This window comes from Vulpes vulpes, chromosome 1, assembly GCF_048418805.1.
Source record: "Vulpes vulpes isolate BD-2025 chromosome 1, VulVul3, whole genome shotgun sequence".
Lineage (NCBI taxonomy): Eukaryota > Metazoa > Chordata > Mammalia > Carnivora > Canidae > Vulpes > Vulpes vulpes.
The window spans coordinates 143108108-143133941 of record NC_132780.1 but is presented as its reverse complement, the minus strand read 5'-3'; the positions used below and the strand labels follow the sequence as shown (position 1 = coordinate 143133941).

The 25834-nt window shown below is 40.2% G+C and overlaps 1 protein-coding gene across 1 annotated transcript in view; it reads left to right on the top strand.

Annotated features, from left to right (window-relative positions):
* CLIC5 (chloride intracellular channel 5) overlaps window positions 1-25834 on the top strand; it is a 155942-nt gene that overhangs the window by 23442 nt on the left and 106666 nt on the right. The window lies entirely within an intron of this gene.

Sequence of the window (25834 nt, the reverse complement as noted above, 5' to 3'; positions counted from 1 at the left end):
GCAACTATGAATCTACAGACCAAAACAATCTGGCCAGCTTCTTGCTGACTGCTGAGTACACAGCACAACTACCCGATCTCGCATTTCATGAAGGAGGTGTCCAGTTCTCAGTCTCAAACTGTCAAATCTCAGTTAGAGAGCTCTTCAGGGCAAGATTACAGAATGGAATGCCTCTCCCCCAGGGGAAAGTTCTCGTCAACCTCTTGAGGCAATAGGTCCCAGCAGCCACTGCGGATAAGCAACTAAAAATAGCAACAGTATAAAACCCCAGTCCCAGGAGCGTTGGAGGAAACAGTTCTAGAAGAAGAGAAACACAGACTGCGATCAAGCGTTGCCTGGTGTTTCCCAACACATCATCAGATGTGTGCCTTGAAATCGCTAATGCCAACCCCAGCGATTAAAGTGGATTTACTGGGTGGGATCGGAGGCCCTTTTCTAATTATGCCAGACTGGGAGATTATATTAGCCCCCCATCACTCTTCCATCTGCATACTTTCCTCCCTTGATTTGTTCACAAACACTGATGAAACATGACTGATTGCTCACTTGATTCTGTGTCAGCTGTCACCTCCTCACGACCCAAGCAGCACCTTCCGTTGCTCTATTCCCTTATCCTCCTATTTCCTTTAAACTCCTGGCATTGCACTTGATGGGTTTTCTCTGTGCTACTAGCATGGCAGCCAGCTCCAGGGCCAGGCACTCTGACTGCCTGGGGTCTGGCTCAGGAATGCTGGTACTGAGCATGTGGTGTGTCATGCATGGCCCTGCTCTCTGGCCTTTCTCTTCGTAACCCTAATTAGTCGGATATTGTCCATTCCAGGTTTGGCTTCTGCTTCCTATTATTTCTCTCACATTATCTGTCTCTCTCTTTTTTCTCTGTGTTCTGAAATATACTCTTTATTCTCCAGCTCTTCGATTAGATTTTTCATTTTTGGCAGATACTGTTTTTTTTTTCTTAAGATTTTATTTATTTAATCATGAGAGACACACAGAGAGAGGCAGAGACACAGGCAGAGGAAGAAGCAGGCTCCCTGCAAGGAGCCCGATGTGGGACTCGATCTCAGGACCCCAGGATCATGCCCTGAGCTGAAAGCAGATGCTCAACCACTGAGCCACCCAGGCATCCCGGCAGGTACATTTTTAAATTCCTAATATTTCTGGTCTTATTTTCTAATTGTCCCTTTTTAGGAACAAAGCTTCCCATGCTACCCAATGAAGGCAGAGACAGAAGTCAAATCAACCATTCTCCCTTCGGGGTAAGCAGGAAGGAAGTGGATCTCCAAATGCCAGAGTGAGCAAGGCTTTACCCTGGTGTTGTCATACCCACAGTGGAAGCATAAGCTCTCCCCTAGCTCATCAGATGTTTTCCTGTGGAGAAGAATCTTCCCTCTAGAGCCTGGAGGTAAATGCCACCACCTCCAGCTGGAGGTGACAGTTGGCTGTCATCTGGTATAGCTGTTCCAAGTGAGTCACTCTACTTGAACCCTACATTGCACCTCCCGCCCACTGGCCAAGTCCGAGCCCACAGCTTCTCCAGGGTCCTAGAAGGGAACATGGCCTCCACCTTCTCTGCAGCTGCCTTGGGATTTATTCTGGGCCAATCCCATTCTGGGGTTTCTGTGTCCTCTATCATCAGTCAATATGCTTCTAGCTGCCTTCTCTCCTCCAGAAGTTTGTCTAAATCCCCTATTGGTGACCCTGTCTCATTTTCTTATTCTTGTGAGGTTATTCTTTTTCATACTTTATACTGCTTTTCAGCAGGATCTCAGGAAGGTCTGTGGGCAGAAACCTGTCAATAATACTTCATGTACAAAGGGTTCTAAATATAAATATAATATAATGGGTTTAACTGCAAGATTTTCTTCTTTCAAGGTAATCTCATTATGCTAGTGTTTCATGAAGTACATTAATGGAAAATACTGTTTTAATTTACTGGTATCCTGCTAGCACTGGGACCTAAATGTGTGAGATTTTAGCAATGTTTGCTGGATACGTGAGTTCTCAATACCACCCCTACTCAATACCACACCCTAGGAACAGACTTACTTCATAGCCATGATCCCTAAGCTTAGACATGAGTACAACACACAGGCTGAATTCATAATTAATGTATGTGAATCCCAACTTCCATATCTATGACATGGAACAGCATTTACTCTTCCTACTTGGTAAAGCAGTCCTGCATATGAAAAGAAACTATATGTGAAAAAAAAAAAGAAACTATATGTGACTGTATTGCTGTATTGTATAAAATGTAAAACACTAAACAAATACAAGGAATCATTGTGTCAAAATTTAGTTACCATGTCACAGGAGTTAGAGCATGAAAGGGAAAGATATTTGAGCATTCCCTAAACATATCATATGGCTGGTTACCTTGTCATTCTGCATTTATAGATGGCCCCAGCCACAGGTCACAGGGCAGAGCACTTAGGCCTGTATGTAGAGCTAAATCAAGACTTTATCCTTACTTTGCAAGTGATGACTCTGAGATACAGAAACAGAGACTCCAAGATCTTTAGGTCTGCAGAGGATCATGGATGTTTGATCCAGTCTGCTTGCTTTAGATACATAGAAACTATGACCCAGAGAGGTTAAATAATTTGCCCCCAATCATATCAATATTAAGGTTAAGGTAGGGGCAGAGCTAGCAGGCAGGTCTCCAAGGTCAGCATAACTCAACCCAAGAAATATTCACTGAGTCTCCAGCTCGGGTTTGCCACTGCCCCTGAAGAAGCTCACAAGTGCTCAGCAAACACTGGTAGAAAGTTGATAACTACAGAGTGAGTCATTCAGTTACATGCTCTGGGAGCTCAGCGAAAGAGCCTTGGTTGATCACTGAGATAGAAATGTTTTCGGTAGTTGATACCTGCTGTTGCCAGAAATTCTACCCCTGCACCTCACAGATTGTTTAATGAGGTGATATATACTACACGAACACACACACAGATAGATGTATGTTATATACACCTACTGTATATATAATATACCCACATAGATATATATAAAATACACACATACTATGTATATAACAGACACATTTATATATAAAATATATATACTTTTTATTTTTTTTTTAAATTTTTTTAAAAATTTATTTATGATAGTCACAGAGAGAGAGAGAGAGGCAGAGACACAGGCAGAGGGAGAAGTAGGCTCCATGCACTGGGAGCCCGACGTGGGATTCGATCCCGGGTCTCCAGGATCGCGCCCTGGGCCAAAGGCAGGCGCCAAACCGCTGTGCCACCCAGGGATCCCACTTTTTATTTGTATATACATATATAGTATATGTATGATTTGTGGAGGCTATTACTCTTTCCCTATTTCTTCTTTCTGGTTATCTTTAGAATACTTTGAGATATATACAGATGCAAGCAGAAGAATCTACTGTAAATGTCAAGGGCAGTTTCTTGAACTTAAAAACTTCAGGAGAAAAGGGGACCTGCTAGTGGAGTACATTTTGCCTGAAATATATTTGCTCCACTGAAGCCAAAGTACCTCAGAGCCCACATTCCTTTCACGGCAAGGAAGTAGAAAACACCCATTTTCCTGGCAACGATGTTTATTTACTATTGAAATATTATGCCTGTGTTTGGAAGGCCGATGCATCTATTAATATTTTAATTTCTAAAGTTTATAGAGCAGCAAATTGGTTTGGCGTCTATTAGTAACTCTGCCCTCAGATGGAATGATTCAATCTTGGCAATTAGTGGGCACTGTCTCCCATTAGCACGAGTAACAAAATAATGTGGTTGAATATTTCAGGATGCCAAGTTTATTTTGTGTGTGGACAAATGGCATTTTTGTCTTGGTTTCCATTTCTTAGGTCTTTTGTTTTTGTTTTTGTTTTTTTTCTTTTGTTTTGTTTTGTTTTGTTTTTGAGATAAAGAGGGGGTGATGGCGTGGCAGAGGAATGGAGAGAAACTTCAGCAGATTCCACACTCAATGGAGAGCCCAATGTGGGGCTCAAGGTCATGACCCTGGGATCATGACCTGAGCCAAAATCAAGAGTCAGACGCTCACCCAATGGAGCCACCCAGGTGCCGCAGATCTTTTTAAAAAGTCTCCCCTTTTTAATTTATGTTGGAAAATTCAATTTAACCAGAACCAGAGCACAGGGCATTCAACAGTGTGAAGGGTGGGTGGACCACTCTTCTGTACTCTGTCCACAATGCGAGGACAGTTGCTTTCAGTGGAGAGGATTAACTGTGGTGTCTCTGCACAGAGGTGTGATCCCAGGTCTCACAGCGATCCAGAGGAACATAGAGAGGGATCAAAAGGCAACTTAGTAACCAGCCTTCTGACATTCATGTGGCTCAAAAACGTTTTGCCATTAAGGATATGCACAGGCACTAGCCACGGTGTAATCTTCTACACCTGGTGATTATTTCCAAAGCTATATCCTGCACAACACCAGTCCCTTGACGCACTTCACAAAAACTGGATTGTATGGCTAAAGAAATTTGAGAGACATTACCTACTACTTCCTCCTCTTACAGATTTGCAGTACATATTTGCCCCTAAGATAACTTAGCCAACCCGATGTTTGCCACTTGTTGAAGTTGCGCCTATTCCTACAACCAGTTGGATGGCTCTTGCCTGGACCTGAGGCTATATTGAAACCAGGACTCATATCTGTGCCTGTTGGCCTCCAAAGCTCAGATTTTTAACTGTGTGTCATTCTCTTTGGTATGTGAGCGCATTTAAACTCTTCTTTGGGGGTGCCCAGGAGGCTCAATTAGTCAAGCTTTAGCTCAGATCATGATCCTGGGGTCCTGGGATTGAGACTCCAAGTCTGACTCCCTGCTCAGTGAGGAGTCTGCTTATCCTTCTCCCCCTTCTCCCTTTCCCTCTTCCTCCCTACCTCCATGCTTGTACACACACTCTCTCTCTCAATTAAATAAAATCTTTAAAAATAGTAAATAAAATAAACTCCTCTCTGAAGATAATTCAATAGTTGGAGCCTTTCACTGTTTCCTATGTTACCCAATGTCCCCTTTATAGAAATGAAAAAAGAAAAGACAGAGATGGAAGAAAAGAGGGAAGGAGGGAGCAGTTAGTTCTTGCAGACACATAGGTAAGCAACAGGAATACTTTTGAGCATTTGAAATACTTGTTTCTGGGGCTCTTGGGTGGTTGTGGGCGCTTGTGGTTGAGCATCTGCCTTTGGCTCAGGTCGTGATCCTGGGGTCCTGGGATTGAGTCCTGCATCGGGCTACCCACGAGGAACCTCCTTCTCTCTCTGGCTCTCTCTGTCACTCATGAATGAATAAATAAAGTCTTAAAAAAAAAAGAAATATTTGTTTCCTTATCACTGTCACAACTCCCTGGGAAATGTTATGCTTGGACACAAGTTTAGGACATCATTATTTGAAGTTTAGGACATCACAAGTTTAGGACAACATTATTTGATCATTATTTATTATTTCTCATAAACTTGTATCTTCACGGGATGGGGAAAGGATGGCAAGGTGACTGTGAATGAGGGGGTCCAGGGTTAGTCTCCAAAGATTTCCTGGTGGAGCAGCCTCTAAGCTACTCTTCTCAGCTGACATTTGCAAAGCAAAATACCGTGAGTGTAACTGGCTTATCTTTACTAAGAGCCCTACTTAGCCCAGGGGTCGCAGGGTTATTCATACAGGTGGCCTTTAGGAAAGTGCTTTTGAACAGCAACCTCCTTTGTTTGCCTCCCTTGCCTCTGACCACTCTACTCTGGTTTTTAAATTCTCAAATTTGAATTCTCAGATTATGTATGTCCTTTACCAACTGAGAAGAGCTCATTTTTCCTGCTGTCGCCATGGTCTGGAGTATGAATTCTGATGGCTAAGCCACCGCCGTGTGACTGAGCGCTTCAGGCTCTCTGCCTATTCTTCCCCCACAAGGCAAAGAATATCTGATGGAGGAATTGGTCAAACTCTCCTGAGCTGTCTCCACTGTCCATCTGAACTCCTCTCCCAAGCAAGGAGGAAGGCCAGGGCCCTGATTTGGGCTTGAATTCTGGGAGATGGAGTGGAAAAACAGATCTGGGGAGGAGAACGGAGTTGAGGTGATACAGGCTGGGGCACAGCAGGTAGCAGCAAAGGTGGGATTTGGTGTAGGAGGCAGAGTCTGGGAAGGAGATGTAAGGAGGCCAAGGAACCTGCAGAGGGGGCATTTGAAGTTGGGAGGATGGAGAATTAGGCAGAGTACAAAAGTATTCTCGTGCCAAGGGTTAGATGAGGAGCAGGGGCAGCTCTAGGTTTCTTGGGGCCTGAAGCTTCTGTAATCAAAGAGCCCTCCTCAACAGATGGTCACAAAATTGTGAATATAAAATTAAACCCAGAAGTGAATATTCATTTGCAATGAGAAAATGAATCAAATCATCAACTTAAGATAGTTGTCAAATATCAAACATCAAAAATCCAGGAAAGTAACTTACTGTTTTATTAAGTTCCTACCACACATTTCCAATACCGTTTTCCCTTGTTTTTTGTTTGTTTGTTTGTTTTGGCTGCGTACACTTTGATTGCTTCTCCATTTTATAATAATTGCGTAATACTCTTTTTTATTTTTTTTTTAAGATTTTATTTATTTATTCATGAGAGACACAGAGAGAAAGAGAAAGGTAAAGACACAGGCAGAGGGAGAAGCAGGCTCCATGCAGGGAGCCAGATGTGGGACTCAATCTCAGGTCTCCAGGATCAGGCCCTGGGCCAAAGGCAGGCGCTAAACCACTGAGCCACCCAGGGATCCCCTGTAATGTTCTTTTTTATAGGAGAGGAAAAAGAGAATTCCTCCACTAGGACAACTGATCAACATTTGATTTTTAGGATTGATACTTGGGGTGCAAAAATGCAATTATTTATAAAACTACTATGGGTTGATATAACACAGATACACAAAGTCTATTGGGGATACTTCCCCTTAAAATGTATAATGTGTACCTTATTATTATATATGCTGCATTATTGGGTATATTCCTGCCTAAAAAGATCTTCTGTTTTGACTAAGCTTTGGTAAGAACTAAACTTACTGCTTGTGATTTTCCATATCTGATAACTGAGAGGACTCTCTGCAGACTAGCTTCTGGCTCTGTACATTTCAAATCTTGACTCTCCGCCACTACACCCATACATCTGGGGCACACATTTATATTGCACTATGATCTCTGATATTGCGCCTTTAGGTCATGACCTGGGTAAGTCAGCACCATGGATGGCATGAGTATTACCAGAAGCTAGTCCTTCATGAGGACATCTAATATAACATAACTACAATCAGAAATGACTTAGAACCACACAAATATATCCCGCTAAACCCAAACAAAATATATTCTTCATTTTAACTTCCCACTTCATGGAGCTCCCAAATGCCCATGGCCACTCCAATATAAAACCAAAGAAAATATAATGGAGGCCAAGTTATAATAGAGACTCTGTTCTTAACCATTGCTGCTTGAGTATCTTGTGCTTGCAAATTTTACAAGAACAAATGTTTATATGAACTCTATCATAGGTCCCTTTCTGAGACTTGGAAGGAACCAATGCAAGAGAGGGGATTAAGGATTTTGAATTTTATTAATGTTCAAATCAATCTTGCTTGGGTTAGGTTAGAGAATTTCAAGCATCTTCCCCTACCAACTGGGTATTTATTTATTTAAATATTTTATTTGTTTATTCATGAGAGACACACAGAGAGAGAGGCAGAGACATAGGCAGAGGAAAAGCAGGCTCCCTGTAGGAAGCCTGATGTGGGACTCGATTCCAGGACCCCGGGATCATGACCTGAACCAAAGGCAGATGCTCAACCACTGAGCCATCCAGGTGCCCCCCAACTGGTTATTTAGACACGGATGGATCAGTCCTGATCTTTCACCAATCTCACACATGAAGGCTGAGCCATCATGTTATGCGGTAAGGGATGGTGTCAGGCTGTTATCTCTCAGGAACAAACCCCTCCTGTGTGTTAAACTTCACTGCCACATGCTTCCACTTAAGGAAACTACAGTTAACAGACAGACATTGTAACTACTCTAAATGGACTCTGTTTCAAATGGCCTTTGTCAAAAATTATCATGGGGTACCCAATTGGAAGATGACCATCCAGTACTAAGTAAATTTCTACTTCCAGGACAGGAACACTGGGCAAAAAGACATTAAAGAGGCTTTTGACCTCCTCTACCCTTTTAGTTCTCCTAGTTAGTAGCCAGGTTGTCTGGCAAAACTGTGCAAGTCCTTCACCATGTTTCTTTTTTTTCTGTTGAGGTAGAATTTATGAGCTTGTCTTGCCAATAGTTTTACTCTGACTGGGAAGATCTTCAGGCGAGCTAGACAAGAGAACAGCAGAAGACATCAGAGGAAAAAGAAGTAGCCTTAGAGATGCATTGTCAAGGGAAATAAAGTCCCAACAGGCAAAATGACACATCAGAGTTAAGGACATTGGCAGACTCAGGTAACAGAGCCAAGATTCATCTATGGAAGCCAAGTCTACTTTGCTTCTTTACCTTCAATGCAAACTGTGATTTTCTTGAAATCCTAGTGGAGAAGATAGTTCAGGAAATCAAGGGGTAATTCGGGTACCCTCTCCTCAGCCCCATACCCACTGCCCATATCTTCCTTCCCCAGAGTGTCTCTACCTGCCTTGACACAGTTCAGGTGATTGTTCAAACTTGTATTTGTAAGGTAACGATACCAAACATTTATATTCATTGGAGATCACTTACCCAGAGCTTCTAAGGACTAGGGAATGTTGGAAATTTTGTGGGTACTATTTATTAGGAAAGAAGAATAAGATGTGGAAGATCGTAGTACTTTGATAAAGACCAACTGGTAATAGAATATAATTTCAACTTTGGATGATATGAAAAACAAAAAGCCTGCATAGAACACAGATAGGGAGGAGACAGATGAACTTGTTAAGAGCAGTCACATTTGTGTTGTCACCTTACAAGTGTGTGTCATTTTTTTTCTTCTGTAAATCTATTTTTATGCCAGTTTCAATTCATAGACACTTACTAAATTAAAAAAAATTAGATACAGTGTTTTTTTAAGAAAATAAAATTACCTTGACTTTGAATAATAATTAAATGCATTTTTATCTGGTTTAGTGCTTTGATTCAGGTGTCTGGTTTTAGAAACAGGGATCATAGACCCAAGGGCAGTCAGTAAATTTCCATAAGAGATCCCCAAATATAGAAGTGAACCATCTTGCTGCCCAGAAGGCCAGTGTTTTCTTGATGGCCAGTATCGTGGAGGCTGAGCCCCTCGAGTCCCCAACTCTGCGAGTGTTTCATGGAGTCATACTTGCTGTGAGTCAGTCCAGGGTGAGTCATGCTTCCCACATCTGCAGCGGAAGGAAGGGAAGGAAGCAAGAAAAATAATAATAACTTGGTTGTTATTGTATGAAATAAAGTAAACTTCAGTGTGCTGGGCCAGATGTAAAATTATAACAACCAATCTTTGTGAAAATGTAAAATGCAGTACGCTGGATTGAGTGTTTTGTTTTCTTAATTTTTCAAAAACTGTCATTTTTGGGGGAAAAAAAAGGTTTATTCTCTGACCTCTTGGAACTGCCTCTTAGAAAGGGGCAGCTAATTCCTCTGGCAAACTTTGTGGAAACTTGACACAGAGCCTTGGGAGTTGCATTAAAAATGCAAGAGGGCATTTTACTCTCAGAGGAGAGCGGGGGTGGAGGGGGCTGTGTAGTCACTGCTCCAGGTCAGCAAATTAAGAATTATTTATTTATGGAAAGTGGGCTAGGTGTCAGCAGGGTTCTGGGAAGCAACGTGCCCAAGAATGAAGTACTCAAACCCAGCAGATGAATCTCCCCAACCCTGATGATTTATAAGAGAGTTTTGAATTCGGTTTTCATTGTCAGTGATTTTTAAAGTTATATTTTGAATTCAAGCTATTGATCTACCACTTTCTTTGGCTTCAGTTGGGTAAAGTTTAGATGGTAGCTTTCATTAATTGGACTGTAATCCTAGGAATCCCCAGCTATGCATTTTTATAGCTTTAGTAACTTTACGGTCTCCCAAAGACAAACCAGATGATAGAAACAGATAACTGTTTAATGAAAGAATCAAATTCCCCAAAATATTTTTATCCAGGCTCACCTAAAGAAATCTAGATCCCTGGGCACTGACAGATAGGTCTGTTCGTATGTGACGCAAAAGATCACCAAGGCTCCATTTATGTTTTACCTTTACAAGAAAGCTCATCATCATAACGAAAGGAAAATAATTCAGAACCACAGCATAAAATTTCCAAATTTATGTAAATTTCTGAGGAAGCTTCCTCTTTTAAAAAAAATTATTTATTAATGACAGACACACAGAGAGAGGCAGAGACATAGGCAGAGGGAGAAGTGGGCTCCATGCTGGGAGCCTGATGTGGGACTCGATCCCGGGACTCCAGGATCACACCCTGGGCTGAAGGCAGGTGTTAAACCACTGAGCAACCCAGGGATCCCAAAGCTTCCTCTTGAACACAATGATAATACAGGTAAAACTGTCTTCTAGAAGCCACAGTTTCCCTATACCTACCTCCTATCTCTCCTCTCTTGCCTTCTTTTTGCTCTTTCTTCAAGGATTACTCTTGGAAAAGAGTCTGGCAAGTGCAGTCATGCCAAGATATAAATATGGCTTGAGGTGATGATTTTTATCAGGATGTTTGCTTTTTTTTTTATTGATCAAAAAGACTTCAGCCATAGCAAGGAATTCCTTTTGCATTTTGCAAGGAAAGGAACCCTAAGTGGCATTCCAGGGATGACAATTTATTGTACTTATGCCTGCTTTTGGATTTGGGCAACACTCAATATAGACATCACGCACAATTTTGCCCCCACTGTTTTAGTTGGGGATGCCTTTTCTCTCAGCCCAACACAAGCAGATCAATGTAGGCAATGTTGTCTTATTTAGCTTTGCCTACCCCGTAGCACCCAGCAGGGAGCACTGCACATAGTGGACTGAACCATCACCCCGTGAGTCTAGGAACTGAAGGATGGGCTGCCACTCCCTCTAAGCATGAAGTCACAATTATGATGCCCTATGCAAGTTATGTACAGAGAGCTTCTCTGCCTTACCCTGGTGCCATGTGCCGACAGGTGAGGGAACTGTCCTCAGGAAGTAAATGAAACACAGGTAAAGGGTATTTCTCTCTGCCCCCTCTCCACAGTTCATATATTTTTCTTCTGATCTTTCCTTAGTATGGATAGTATCCTCAACCTCTTCCAAGTGCTACCTCCAACTTTGAAGCAACTCTCCCATCCTGTCTTCCTAATTAGAACATGAACCAAACACATTAGGAGTTTAGCTTATTTGATTTGGCAGCACAAAAGAAAGAAAATTGGTCTAACTGCCATACCTCTACTACCTCAAGTCTTTCTCTGTTTTAATTTATCTTGATCTCATTTTCTATAGACACAGATATTTGAGAACACAGCAGAAAAGTGAATGAAGACCCTGATTGATTTTTACATCTAATCCCTGCCTGCCACACATGTGATCCTGGGCTATCTCCTTAACACTCCAAATTCTCACTTTTCTTGTGGTACATGCCTTATAAGGCTATTGTAAGGGGTAAATGAGTTGATGTATATAAAGCACCTAGCACAGTACTTGGCATACCGAAGGTAGTCAAGAAATGTAAGCTCTCATCAGCATCATCAATATCATCACCATCACAACCAGTAGCAACAACCAACACTGTTGGTGCTAATAAGAAGGTTATCCAGTGAGATTTATGAGTGGGCCAGCAGAGAGAGTCACAGGAACGAAAATCCTGTGAATTATACACTTCTCAATAGATGGGCAACTATACTCCTTAAAAAATACAGACTAGTAAGCAAGGGTGTATGTGCATACAGAAGTATTTGTTTGAGCCTCCCACTTGATGATACTGTGTCTTCCCTTATGAAAGACCAGGTGGTAGAGCAAAGTAGGTCTGGGTTTGAGATCTGGACTCTAACTTTGTCTCTGCCACTAATGAGTGATGGATAAGCTCCTCATCCCACCGGGCTTCTGCATTCTCACCTGGCAAAGAGGAACTTAGACTTGATACGTTCATTCCCCTCAGGCTTGGACAGTTTGTGTTTCATTTAAGATCTATTTACTTCACTCCTCTTTTTTTCCTTTCCATTTTCCCATTGAGAGGCCAAGGCAAAAGTGGTAACAAGCAAGAAAACAGCGCCCTCTAGGGTTTTCCAGAAGCACGCCTGTGTTGAGGATGTGAGCAGAAGAAAAACACCAGGGTGAGCATCTGGGGGCTCTGAATTTCCTAAGGCTTACAATTACCTGCCCTACTTCTTTAAAAAAATTTTTTTTTAATTTACTTAGTCATGAGACACACAGAATGAGAGAGAGAGAGAGAGAGAGAGAGGGAGAGAGACACAGGCAGAGGGAGAAGCAAGCTCCATGCAGGGAGCCAGATGTGGAACTCAATCCCAGGACCCTGAGATCATACCCTGAGCCAAAGGCAGATGCTCAACCACTGAGCCACCCAGGTGCCTACCCTACCCTGCTTCTTAAGTGGAATTCACAATGTGGCTTCTATCATGATGGGTTGAATTAAATTTGTTTTGAAAAATTGCAAAACCCCAAAGGAAGAAAACCAGCAAAAACGAAAATGAAAACCCTTGAGAAAACCTGAAGGTACGGAAGCCCAAGTCAAGTAAGAAATACTGGGAAAAAAAAATTAAGCCCTGCTCAGAGAGATCAGTTTTTTTTTTTTTTTTAATAAAGTAGTTTTTTTTTTAAAATTATTTATTTATTTATTTATTTATGATAGTCACAGAGAGATAGAGAGAGAGGCAGAGACACAGGCAGAGGGAGAAGCAGGCTCCATGCACCGGGAGCCCGACGTGGGATTCGATCCCTGGTCTCCAGGATCGCGCCCTGGGCCAAAGGCAGGCGCCAAACCGCTGCGCCACCCAGGGATCCCAGATCAGTTGTTTTTTATTTCATATATGAAAGTTTATCATATTTAAGGAAAAATATAACCTTTTGATGTTTCCATTGAGAGAATTAAGACAGTGTTTAGAATATATCAGCCAGGTAAACATTAGTATTTTTACTAATGCGGTATTTAAAATTTTTTTAAAATAAAGTTTTCGGAGGAAAGTCCATTTAAGTTTATATTTTTGAGTTTATTATTATCCCTTTTAAAATGAGGCAAAACTCAATAAAAAGGAACATTTATTGTCTCTTAGACAACAGAGTCATGGGATGTCACAAATCACCTGATCTAATGGTCCATTGTATAGATGGAGAAGCTGGTAACCCAATGTCTTCGTATTTAAATCAGAGCTCTTCATAGTTTCTGGAAGATTACATAGAATAGTAAGAGCAATGCTAATATTTAATGTAAATGACAATAAACGGCTACCAAGTATCCTGCCAGGTTTTATAGGGAGCATCTCATTTAATGCTCAATAAGTTTGTTACTATTGTTTCTTTCCCTTTTACAGACAGAGAAATGGAAGCACAGAGGACTCATATGACCACCCTAAAATTTACAGCTTTATCAATACTTGTGGGTTTTTTTGTAAATCATCACAAACATATCCCAAATTCAAATTCATAGATATATACTCAGATAGATGCCACTAGGCTTTTTATGACCTCTGTGCTTAGAGTTGAAACAAAAAATTATTCAATTTTGAAAGCTCTTCCTTGACCATTGTGAGGACCAAATGAGTCACAGAGAGCTGGGAAGAGCATTCAAAGATGGTGGTAAGTGGGTCCCAGGGAAGAGATGGAAGGCAGCTTGCCTTGGAATTGGTCAGCCAGGGGTCAGTTCTTTTCAGTGAGGTATAGATTTAGGTTCCATCATAATATTTAATAAATTAAGGGTCTGTTGACCAAGTATACATACAAGGAAAAAGCTGAATTCATATTGAAGCTTTGCAGAACTCTATGTCCTTGTGTTTATATTTCATTCTATTTTTTGGTAAAAGTACACAAATGGACACTTGACTATCCAAACACAAAGTTTTGTGTTGTTCTATCACAATTGTTTTCATATGGATATTTCTTCATATTTCACTTTAAATAACTACATCATGTTATTCCATCACCTTGATGTATCACGATTTGCTTAGTCACTTTCCTATTGTTGAGGCTTTGGGTTGTTCCAGTTATGAATAGCGTTGCTATACCATTTACAGACAGTTTTTAATTTGGGGACTTTTTTCTGATATGCATTCCTAAGGGTTTAATTTCTGTGTCAAAGTGTACAATATATTGGATCTTGTTATGAATTGCTAGATTGCCTTCCGGAAAGGCTAAAAAAATAAATTTCAAGTCCAATAACATTGAATTTTCTGCATTCAATTTTTCTGATTTATCCACCAAGAAATCTATTTATCATTTTAAGTTGTTTTGATCCCACCACCACCATCACCTCTACCCTGACATCATGACTACTTCCAGCACCCTCACCTTTGCCAAGACAACCAAAAGTAACACCATGAACCATCAATACCACCACCACCATCATCATCTACCTCCTTGTCAGCATCACCTTCAAAATGACACCACAACTTGTCACCAAGATCACAGTCACCTTCATCAACCAAACCACTACCCCATCTCTGTCATTCATTACCATCACCATCATCAAATCCACCAACACCAGCACTACTGCCACCATTACTTTTATAACACCTACTCTCACTATGGTCAGTTATTTTCACCACTATCTGGATCACCACCATCACCATCATCACCTTCACCACCACCACCACCAGCACCATCATCATCATATTCTACCACATACCATTATTGGAGACATTCAGTATGTGCCAAATACTGTACTTATGTAAATGATTTTGTCCTCACAAAAAGTAATAACCTCCTATTACTGACTAGAAAACTGATGTTGAGAAATGACCTTTGGTCAAAGGCGCTGATAAAATATGACAAAGCCAAGATCCTTAGCTGCCTTCAAAGCCCCTTCTCTGTACCGTCACTTACTTTAATTGATGTACTGTGGTCTTCCAAAGTTCTTTTGTCTACATCTCTTTAGTTACCATTGAGACTGAGTCTCATTCCGTGTGGCTGTTTATTGTTGACACTTCTTTGTGTGTAAACCCTTCATTTATTTCTTGTGACCTCATTTTGAATGAAAGTTGAATACTGACTTTAAAATAATTAGATCAATTCTCAATTAGATCAATTCTCTATTTTTCTATGGTAAGACTTTCCCTTTAACATTTATTTTTATTTATTTATTTTTAAAGATTTTATTTATTTATTCATGAGAGACACAGAGAGAGAGAGAGAGAGAGAGGGAGAGAGAGAGAGAGGCAGAGACACAGGCAGAGGGAGAAGCAGGTTCCATGCAGGAAGCCTGACGTGGGACTTGATCCCACTTGATTATTTCTTGTATTTGTATATTCTATTTTTTAAAGATTTTATTTATTTATTTTAGAGACAGCACACAAGCAGGGGGAAGAGCAAAGGGAGAGAGTATCTCAAGCAGACTCCATGCTGACTCTATATTGGAGCCCGATATAGAGTTTGATCCCAAGACCCTGAGAGCATGATCTGAGCTGAAATCAAGAGTCAGACACTTAACTGACTGAGCTAACCAGCTTCCTATATATTATTTTTGTCATGTAATAAGTTCTTATTATAGCTTCAATATACTTTTGAGATATGTATTCTAACTCATAATTTCTTCCTTGCTTTTAATATAATATCATATAGTTTTGGTAATTGTCCTTTGTTTTAAAATGTAGAAAGTAAATCCTCATTAATCCTTTTGGAAAACATTTTTTTTGACATTTTTTTTTCCCTGTTTGTTCTTCTGGAGAAATTTTCAAATCAGTTTTTCAGATTTTATAAAATATATTATGGAGACTTTGTTATCATATGAACAAAGTTTTGTTACTTTAAGAATATTTGGCTTTTCACCCGTGAAACAGATTTAACTTCCCATTATTCATAGTATTATATTTTCCTTTCAAAATTATTTTATCTGGAACTAAATTTTTACCTAAGCAATTAATGGTATTTTTATCATAAGAATACATAGGTTTTATGGCATTATGAAGTTATTCATCACCTAAGTATCAGGATATGAATAATTTTAGTGAATTTATCTTTTCCAACACATTAGCTTTTGCTGTAACTGCCAAATCTAAGATAAATAATTCAGATATTATAACAATTTTCTCTGTCACTTGAAAAACAATATCCAAGTTAGTAAAATCAATGGCATTTTTTTTTATTTTTTTATTTTTTTTTAATTTTATTTATTTTTTTTTAATGGCATTTTTTTTAAACCCAAAATATTTCAGAAAGGCAGGGCCCCTAGATGAGCCAATCTGGGAGATAGAGAGTCTCCTGGCACATGGATACTATTAATGTAAATTAATTTTGGATGTGCCCACTCTGGCTGACTTTCTAAAAAAACTGTCATGTGAAGTGAGATTTTTGAAAGCACTAAACTTCCTTTTCTCCTTTTCCTCTCCTTTTCTATTGTCTGGGCCTCCTATGTGCTGACTTTGGCTAAGTCAAAACTGGGGTATAAGCTAGAAAAATTATTCCAGAGACAGACCTCTAAGAAGTCAACCCAAGGCTGGCCTTGTTTGCTCCCTTTGGCCCAGAGATAGAGCACTGCCCCCAAGCACTAATGGGATCCTGGGGTTTGAGGACCCATCTTTCACCTCTCTGAAAGGTAGGGTCCTGAAGTTTGGAGATTAGATTTTGCAGTCACAGCAGAAATAGGTGAGTCCAACAGCCCATGCATTTATTCCAAAAATATTACTGAGCTATGCAGGCCACTAACTGGATAAAAGCATCTGTTCTCCATCTTTTCTTTAATCTGTGAATGTAAAAGGGGGAAAATAAAATCATTGGATCAAGTTTATTCCTGGGTCCCCTTCTCTCTAGAATTAGTATGTTTGCTATCACAGAACAGATACTTGAAAGACTGGGTCAATGAGCTCTTCCAAATAAGAAAAACTAGTATTAGTTAGTGAGCCCTATGAGTACAATATGTCCTGGGTTTGCTCTGAAGGCCCAAGTCTCAACCTTGAACTCTGAGGCTCATTGTCACTTAATCTTCTCAATACAACTTGCTTTCTACCCGCTCAGGGATCTACCTTTTGGTGAATTTGTGATCAAATATCAGTCCTTCCTGTGATTCTCCAGTGGTATGTATGTTTCCTGTACCCTTAGCCATGCAGTAATAACCACATTCCTAGTACACACCCAGGAAGGGCAAGAATTGTTCAGCAAAGCAAGGAAGCCCTTTGATGTCCAGAGACGACTCCTTCACTTATTTATTCATTCTTTTGTGCTTTCATCAATTTCTTACTGAACACAGTCTACGTGCCCGCACTCACAACTTTTTTTTTCTTGAAGATTTTATTTATTTATTCATGAGTGACACACAGAGAAAGGCAGAGACATAGGCAGAGGGAGAAGCAGGCTCCCTGAAGGGAGCCTTGTGAGGGATTCGACCCCAGGATCTTGGGATCATGCCCCAAGTCAAAGGCAGATGCTCAACCACTGAGCCACCAGGTGCCCCACACCTCCACCTTTTTGCCCAACCTTACCAAGGATGTCATTCAGCTTGTTAAGTATGTCATTCAGAGGATAAACTGTGACCAAAAGGTAGTATTTTTTATTTTTGAGCCAAAGGTTTGGATATCCATTTGCAAAAAAATTCCTTAATACTATTCTGAGTAAAGGAGGAAATAATTAATTGGTCAGTCACCAACCAGAATGACAGTGATGACCTTCTTATGGAGGAATTCCTTGACTATTCATGTGGGAAGCAAAAGAGGTAAAAATGCAGCCCCTGCAAAAAATATCAAGACCTTTGCAAGATATACAAATATCTAATCATTGTACTGCATACTTGAAACTAATATAATGTTATATGCTAATTATATTTCAATAAAAAGATATTTTTAATGTTAAGAGCAGAGCTTAAAAAAGAACTGGTAAACTAAGGATGAAAACTAATTCTTTTTTTTTTTTTTTGGTATATTTTTCCTTGCTTGTCTGGAAGAATCTTAAAATCAGTTCTTTCAGTTTTTATAGAATATACTGGAGGCCTCAATATTGTCTTATGTGTAATTTTGGAGTAAGGAGATGGACAGAGAATTTGGAAGGCAGGAATTTCCAAAACTAAGACTTGCCATGTTATTTTCAAAATAAGCTATTGCAACTGTTACACCATAAAACACATCAGGTTTATAAGCCTCGAGCCCTTGGGAATCCACTAATGAAATACTTGATATTCTGCAATGCCACTGAATTTGTTCAACAACCATTTATTTATTCGACAAATACTTCCTGAGCATGACTGTAGCACTGTGTGTGCTCTGGGAGCAAATGAAAAAAAGTATAAAACATTGTCCCTAGCCCTCAAAGACGTTGCAGTGTGGTTGGAGAGACAAGATTAACAGAGTGAAAGGAAAGCTAATAATAGAACACAGCTTAAGATTAAACAACAAGGATAAAAATAAATAAATTGCCAAAAGATAAATAAGTGCCAAATGAAAAAATAAAAGTGACGCTGAGTTTCCAAAGGAAGAAATTACTGTCAGAACAGACGCCCTGCCCTGGCAAGGTAAGATTTCAGCAGCCTTAGAACACAGAGAAGAAATGGGCAAGGCCGTGAGTGGGGAAACTTTATTGCAAACACAGCCATTGGGTCAGCTAGTGCCCCAGGCAAACAAATGACTCTCAGGGTGGCTTGACTAAGTATGCAAAATGACCAGTGACTTCCACCAAAATGGCCAAAGTGAGAGCCCAGGATAAATGCACGTTGTCCACAGGCTTGATGCAAGTCTATCCTAGAGTTTTCAAACACAATTCCGAGAGATTGAATACCCAGAGGCAAACAAATCCAAAGAACAGGAGAGCTGCAAGCACTGATTGGGGAGCTGGGGCAGTTATGTCATTTAAAAGGAATTGAAGCATGGGACAATTGCCAGGTAGCCATTAAATAGCACATTTGTGTACACAATACATTCTGAAACAAATGCCTATACTTGCCCGTAGTCAAAGTGCCTTTTGCTAGAAGGAAAGCATTTTCTGCTTCATTAGTTCTTTTTTCTTCTTCTAATATTAGTCAAAGACTTGAAAACTTCTGCTCTCTTCTGAGGCAAAGGTCACAGCACAATATAAAATAGGAAAAAGGAAATGGCCATTAAGAGCCAAGACACCTAAATTCCTGTCCTGCTTTTGCCATCGATACCGTTTGAAACTTGAGACTTGTCAGTTAACCTTTCTAGATCTGCATTTTTCCCCACAGGATGATGGTAATATCGTCTACCTTAATTGCTTTACAGGGGTATTTGGGATTGAGTAAAATGATATGGGGGAAAATGCTTAACGTATTGAGCACCTACTTTGAATCAAGTAATCTCACATTCTTTATGTCACTGAATGCTGAAGACAATGGCTCATATTAGGTGTTAGTAGCCCTGTTCCTCGATAAGGAAACTAATGATTTGGAGAGGTTAGATGATTTGTTCATTGCACAGAGATTGTGATTCAATTCTCCAAACCTTAGAGCTATTTTCTCCCGTAAAGCCCATCTGACAGGTTGAAGTTCATGGCCTGAATGTCTGCTCTATCCTCCCTCAGCTTGGGGCTCATTTTGCTTTGGAAAGATCTGAGACAGAAAATTGAGAGGGCAGCCCTTGGGGTGAAATGTTAGCCTGTGCCAAGCTCACAGGGTGCTGTCTAATGAAGCTAAGGCAGAAAATGGGGCTGGGTTTTGAAGATGTGACACAGTGTCCAAAGCACGGGCTGCTACCACCTTCATATACTTAGTATGTTACATGTCTCAGCCAGAAGCGCCTGAGTTGAGATTATTTCCCAGCTCAGGGCTTCCGGGAGGGTAGATCTTGCCTTCCATGTATGGGATTAAGAAGATTCTCTAATAAGCAACATTCTCAATGTTGGCTGCACATTAGAATCAACTGAGGAATTTACAAATAATCTCAGTGCCCAGGCTGCACCCCAGGCCAGTGACATTAGGATCTATGGTGATGGGAGATGGGAATAACATTTTAATAGCCCCCAAGTACAACCAAGTTCTAGAGCCATTGATCCCATTGGATAGAGGAAGGGTCTCCCTAAAGGGCAAATTTGGTTCCCGGTATTTCAAGATCTTCTAGTAACAGGGAGAAGCTACTCAGGCATTTTCTCAAGTAGCATCTTTGTTTGTTTGATTGATTTCTGTTCTATTAGCAAGTGATGAATAGGAGTCCTAGGATCCTACCCTAGGCCTTCCTCAAACATGCTAATGTCACCCTTAAAAAGTAATAACCCCTTGTATTAACATAGCATTTTATGGCCATGTATCCTGCTTATTCTTAAAACTGGCTCTTCAGATATCATTTAAGGACACAAAAAATTGTTTAACTTCTTTCTTACTGGATTTCTCTTCTCTCTCTCTCTAATCTTATTAGATATATTGGTGGTGATCAGTCTACTGGTTACAGTGATGGTCAGCACAGGAAGGACAAAATAGGAAAGACTCTTCCCAGATAGAGATAAATCTACAGATAAATGCATCTATGGGTAGAAATTTCATCTTACAAAGTGATGCAAGTCTCTGTCCTTTGGTATCTCTCCTTTCTGTATTTGGGGTCTTCTTTATGGAGCTTTCGGAATCAAAACTTAAAGTTTCCTGTGCTGATATTGTCAAGGACAATGAGGTGGGTCTTCCTGTGTGTGCAGAATAAAGGTACAAAGGCTGTGGAGAGCTGAAAGAAAGTGTCTGGGCCTCAGACTCTTCTTTCCCTCTGCCTCCATGGTGATGGAGCTTCAGTGGCATGAGGATCACGAGGTAACTTATCATAGTAGTAGGTTTCCTGGCCCCATCCTCAGACTCAGGGTTTGTAGGAGGGGCCCAGAGAGATGCATTTTTTAAAGCTTGCTCAGGGATTCTGGTTCAGACTGTCCTAGGAAACTCCTCTGGCCTCAGACCCTTTTGGAATGCTGGCCTTTGTGCTATCAATTGCCTTCTCCAGCGATGCCCTTTTAAAATGTAGATATGACTGCAGTCTGGGTCACTAAGTTCCTCTCTGTGGGCAGATGTGAGGAAGACTGCAGTAGAAGGGTCTTAGTACCCTGCTTATTGAAGGGACAAGGGGGAAAGTTAAGACCTGCTATTGTGAGAGTTTTGGTAAGGCATGAGAGTTCTGAATCCAGTGACGGGTCCAAAGAAAAGGGAATTGGCTTCCCAAAGACAAATGTGGTTGATTTCACATAGCCCAGGGGAGCACTAAGAGGGCTATGCACAGTCTAGCTGACTATGGGTTAATTAGAAAAGACACTTCTTGAAAAACAAACAAACCAAAAACCCAATGTATGAAGTAAAAGTTGTAAAAAGCAAAAATTGAAACATTCTCCCTCCTAATCCCACTATTTTGAAATAACCATTATTTACACTTTATGTGCAGCCTTCCAAGCAATATATACCATAACATTCTATATATTTTACAAGAAATGAAATAAATTCATGCACTTTTCCATAATTTATTTTCTTTTTCATTTAACAATATATCCTGACATCTTTCCATGTCACTATATATATTCTTTTTGCAATATCCTTCATTATATGGATGCACCAAATGTACCCAATCAATCTTCTGATGGATATTTAGTTCACTTCTAGTTTTCTATTTCAAACAATGATGCAATAAACACCTTTGAACATATACCCTTTGTTTCCTTAGGAGTTTCCTATCAATGGGCCTGTTGAGTCTTCACATGACCCTATGTCTTCAAATATGATAGATAACTGATTTCCAAAGGTTGTACCAATGTACACTCACCACTCGTATTGCATATTTACCTAATTTTTCTCATAAGTCTTTAAAAATTTTTATCAATTATATAAGTAAGAAATCTGCCATTGGTGCAATATGTTTTATAGCTAAGTGGTGTGCTTTTTCATATACTTATTAGTCCCTGAGATCCTGCAACTAGTGGTTCATACCTTTTATCTAGGAGTCAAGGCTCATTTTTGTGTTTTCCCACAGTGTGTTTTCTTATTTTCACTATGGCATCTGTTGATAAACAGCAAATAGTCATGGGTGGCAGAGAGCAAATCCCATGGAGAAGGGGACAAGCAAGGGAGTCATTTTCCACTTAATCAAGATATCAGAACCAGCAACTTATTAAAAAGCACTGCTTTTATTATTTAGTATGTAAACTTTAAGAATTAGAGCAGCATGTTATATTCTGCAAAGCACAGTGCTGGGAATAAAATAAAATCTTAAATTATAAAAAAAATCTTAAGTTATTTACAAAGAAATGAGTGCATGTGGACAGATAGATCTAGACACATACCATATGCTGGCTGTGTGCTGGGCACACAGAAACACACATAAAAAACACCAGTCCTGCTTTCAAAAATTTAGATTTGTTGGAGCTGTGGATGTGTAAAGTGATGATTACAGTGCAAGAAGTGATTAATGGAGGGATGAGTAGATGTCTTCTGTCCTTGAAGATCTTAGCTCTAGAAGGCAACAGATTCATAAACAACTTCAATGTAGTGGCACAAGGGTAGAGGTTTACATAAGGTGTTATGGAAGCATTAGCATTTTTTGTTCATTTGTTTGGGGGTTTTTTGAGAGAGAGGAGTGGGGCTGGAGAGGGACAGAGAGAGAATCTTAAGCAGACTCCATGCCTAGCATGGAGCTTGACGCTTAATCTCAAAAAGTTGAGATCATGACCTGAGCTGAAATCAAAAGTTGGAGGCTTGATGATTGAGTCATCCAGGCACCCCAGGATGCAGTTTCCTTTTTAAAGTGCATCACTGTGCTGTTGACCCATGTCCACCTTAAAATAGCCTTTTAAGATCTTTTTTGGTCATATGGACCATCTCTTACCCATAGCCCTCTATTCCATTCAGGTTCTAACTGTTGTGGATATAAACCTCCAGCTGCAAACATTAAAAAACCCAACTGAAGATGGTTTGAGCCAAAAGGGGATTTTAGTGACCCTCAGGACAGGAAACTCTAGGGTATTAATTTTTAGGTACCAAGGGATCTAGTCACTCAAATACTACATCAGACCTTGGGCTTTCTTTTTTTTAATAATAAATTTATTTTTTATTGGTGTTCAATTTGCCAACATACAGAATAACACCCAGTGCTCATCCCATCAAGTGCCCCCCTCAGTGCCCGTCACCCATTCACTCCCACCCCCCGCCCTCCTCCCCTTCCACCACCCCGAGTTCGTTTCCCAGAGTTAGGAGTCTTCATGTTCTGTCTCCCTTTCTGATATTTCCTACCCATTTCTTCTCCCTTCCCTTCTATTCCCTTTCACTATTATTTATATTCCCCAAATGAATGAGAACATAAAATGTTTCTCCATCTCTTGGACCTTGTTTTCTCTCTGTTGGCTTTACTCTTAATTATACGCTGTTTTAGTGGTGGCAAGACTGTGCAAGCAGCTCCAAGACCATGTTGTAGTTTCTCTGTAAGTCCAGCAGAAGGAAAAATTGTCTCTTAAGCACATTTCTGACAAAAGCCCCAAATCAGAGCAAAGTCTGACCTCTTTTTATCACATGATAATGAGGATTCATATTGTATCTTCTAAGAGTTACATAGAAACAGCCTCAACTAACTTTATCATCTGGTGGAGATAATCACAGTTTTAAATAAAATGATTCTTTGACAACTAGATCATAAATGTCATGAACTCAGCATTACATAGTTTGCTTTGCAAGTCTATTAGAAGACATGACTTTTTCATTTTAAAAATGGAACATTGGCTCCAAGTTGATCATGTGCCCATTTTGAACCAATCAATGTCTCAGAGGGATTCAGTGCTCCCTTTGGCCAACATGAGTCACCTGCCCACCCCAAAGCTCCACTCGAACCTAATGGGCCGTGAATGGAACAGTGTAGATTCCAGGAAGATGCAGGGGTCCCTTAACAAAAGTGCAAATGGATTCTGGTTGTCAATCATTGTAACAACTCTTCGCTTTTCCTTTCAGAATTCTAATCTGTTTGGTCATTATGGGCATTTCCCCAATTCCCTCAATTCATTCTTCATTCTCCTCCTACCCATGGACAAGCTGACTCTCCCTTCCCAAAATTCCTTATCTTTCTTCTCCCCCAGGCAGGGTCCTTCTTAACACCATGCACTGTTTTGAATTATTAAAGGCTCTCTCTGGTCAATTGGCAAGATGGGCCTGTTGGCTAAAAGAAATTAAATGTGTGCATAAAAATAATATGGATCAACAGTTTTTTGGGAATTTTGTTATACATGTATTTATTTTGAATCCTGTCCAAGACTTTTAAAAATATATTTGTGTAATAGTTGTATTTTAATGTGATCTTGCTGTGACTAAAGTATGAACTTTGCCATTAAGTGAGACAATTACCAGAGCAGTAAATCCTGCCAAAAATTCATGGTGCTGCAACAGAACATGACCTCAGATCACTTTTTTCTGGTTGCTTGTCTACCATTGGTTTCCCTTTCTCTAGAGGCTAGGTATTTTTTAAATTTTTCATGTGCCACATTTTGGTGCCACTTCTTTTTTCATTTCTTCTCTGGTGTCTCTTAGGTTAAGCAGAGTAAAGGAGGATTCCAGAATTCCCAGATTCACCCATGCCTTATCCAAGACCAGTCACTCACTGATTCCAATCCAATGAACAATTTTTAAGTCTCTATCATCATCCCAGCCTCTTCCAAACTCATCCTACTTCTCACACACTGGAAAGCACGGTGGTTAAAAAGATAGGCTTTCACAATGGACAGACCTGAGTCAGAATACCAGCTGTTATTTATAATTATCTGTGTGATCTTGGACAAGTTACTTACTTAAGTTACTTAACATTTTTAAGTCTTTGCTTCCTTATTAGTGAAATGGGACTGATGGTACCTGTCTCATGGGGTTATTACAGAGATGAAGTGAGTTTATGAGAGATTCAGAGCTTCCAGCACATGGTGGGCTGTTAGTAAATGTTAACCATGATTATTATTACATAAATATTTCTCATGTCTTACTTCAAAATTAGAATCTTTATAAAAGCCCCACACTATAATGTCCATTTCACTGATGTCAAACTTTGAGTAAAATAAGGACAGAATCCTTAGTCAGGGAGGACTCTGAATAAAACAGCTGCCAGTTATTCATTAATTCATCCCACCAACAATTATTTTTTGAACATGTACACTGTACTAGGATTACGAATAGTTTGTTTATAAGTGGTTTTTTGGATGTTGTTGTTTATAAATCTATAGTGGGGAACCCTTACGTTCTGAGGGTCATGCGAAAGAGACATAGAATCGGATACGTTGTCCTCAAGGAGCTTTCACTCACATGGAAAAGACAAAACACAATCTATGATTGTTTAGCAGCAGGAAGTGATATGCACAATGCATGCACGTTCTCGGAGGGTTCTAGAATGAACACAAGCAGCACTCCTCCAAAACACTGGTGGAAAGAATGAGCAATGAGTGAATCAGTGGGTGAGTGATGGTTGTTGACAAGGACTCAGGGCTTGGCTTCAGTCCAGCCCACTCCCAGGCATCTCCCTGAGAGACTGGAGGCAGACTGCTGTGGGGACCAGGATTGATGGTAATGTTAGGCATGCCCAAGGGCACAATAGTTTGTAAAGGAATAGATAGAGCTAGCAACCCACCCTAATCCTCTTCACAGCCCAACCTGTGACTTCATGTGGGTATAATGGCTTTAGGACTCTCCTCCCCTTGTCTACACCCAACCTGGTCCTCCCACAGAGACCCTGTGTAACTTCTGCAGCTGTCATCAAATCCTGCTGGTCCCTTCAGCTTGAACCTCAAGCCCTTGGGATTGTCTGTGAGAGCCTCTGTAAAGAGTGTAAGAGTGGGACAATCTAATTCTCT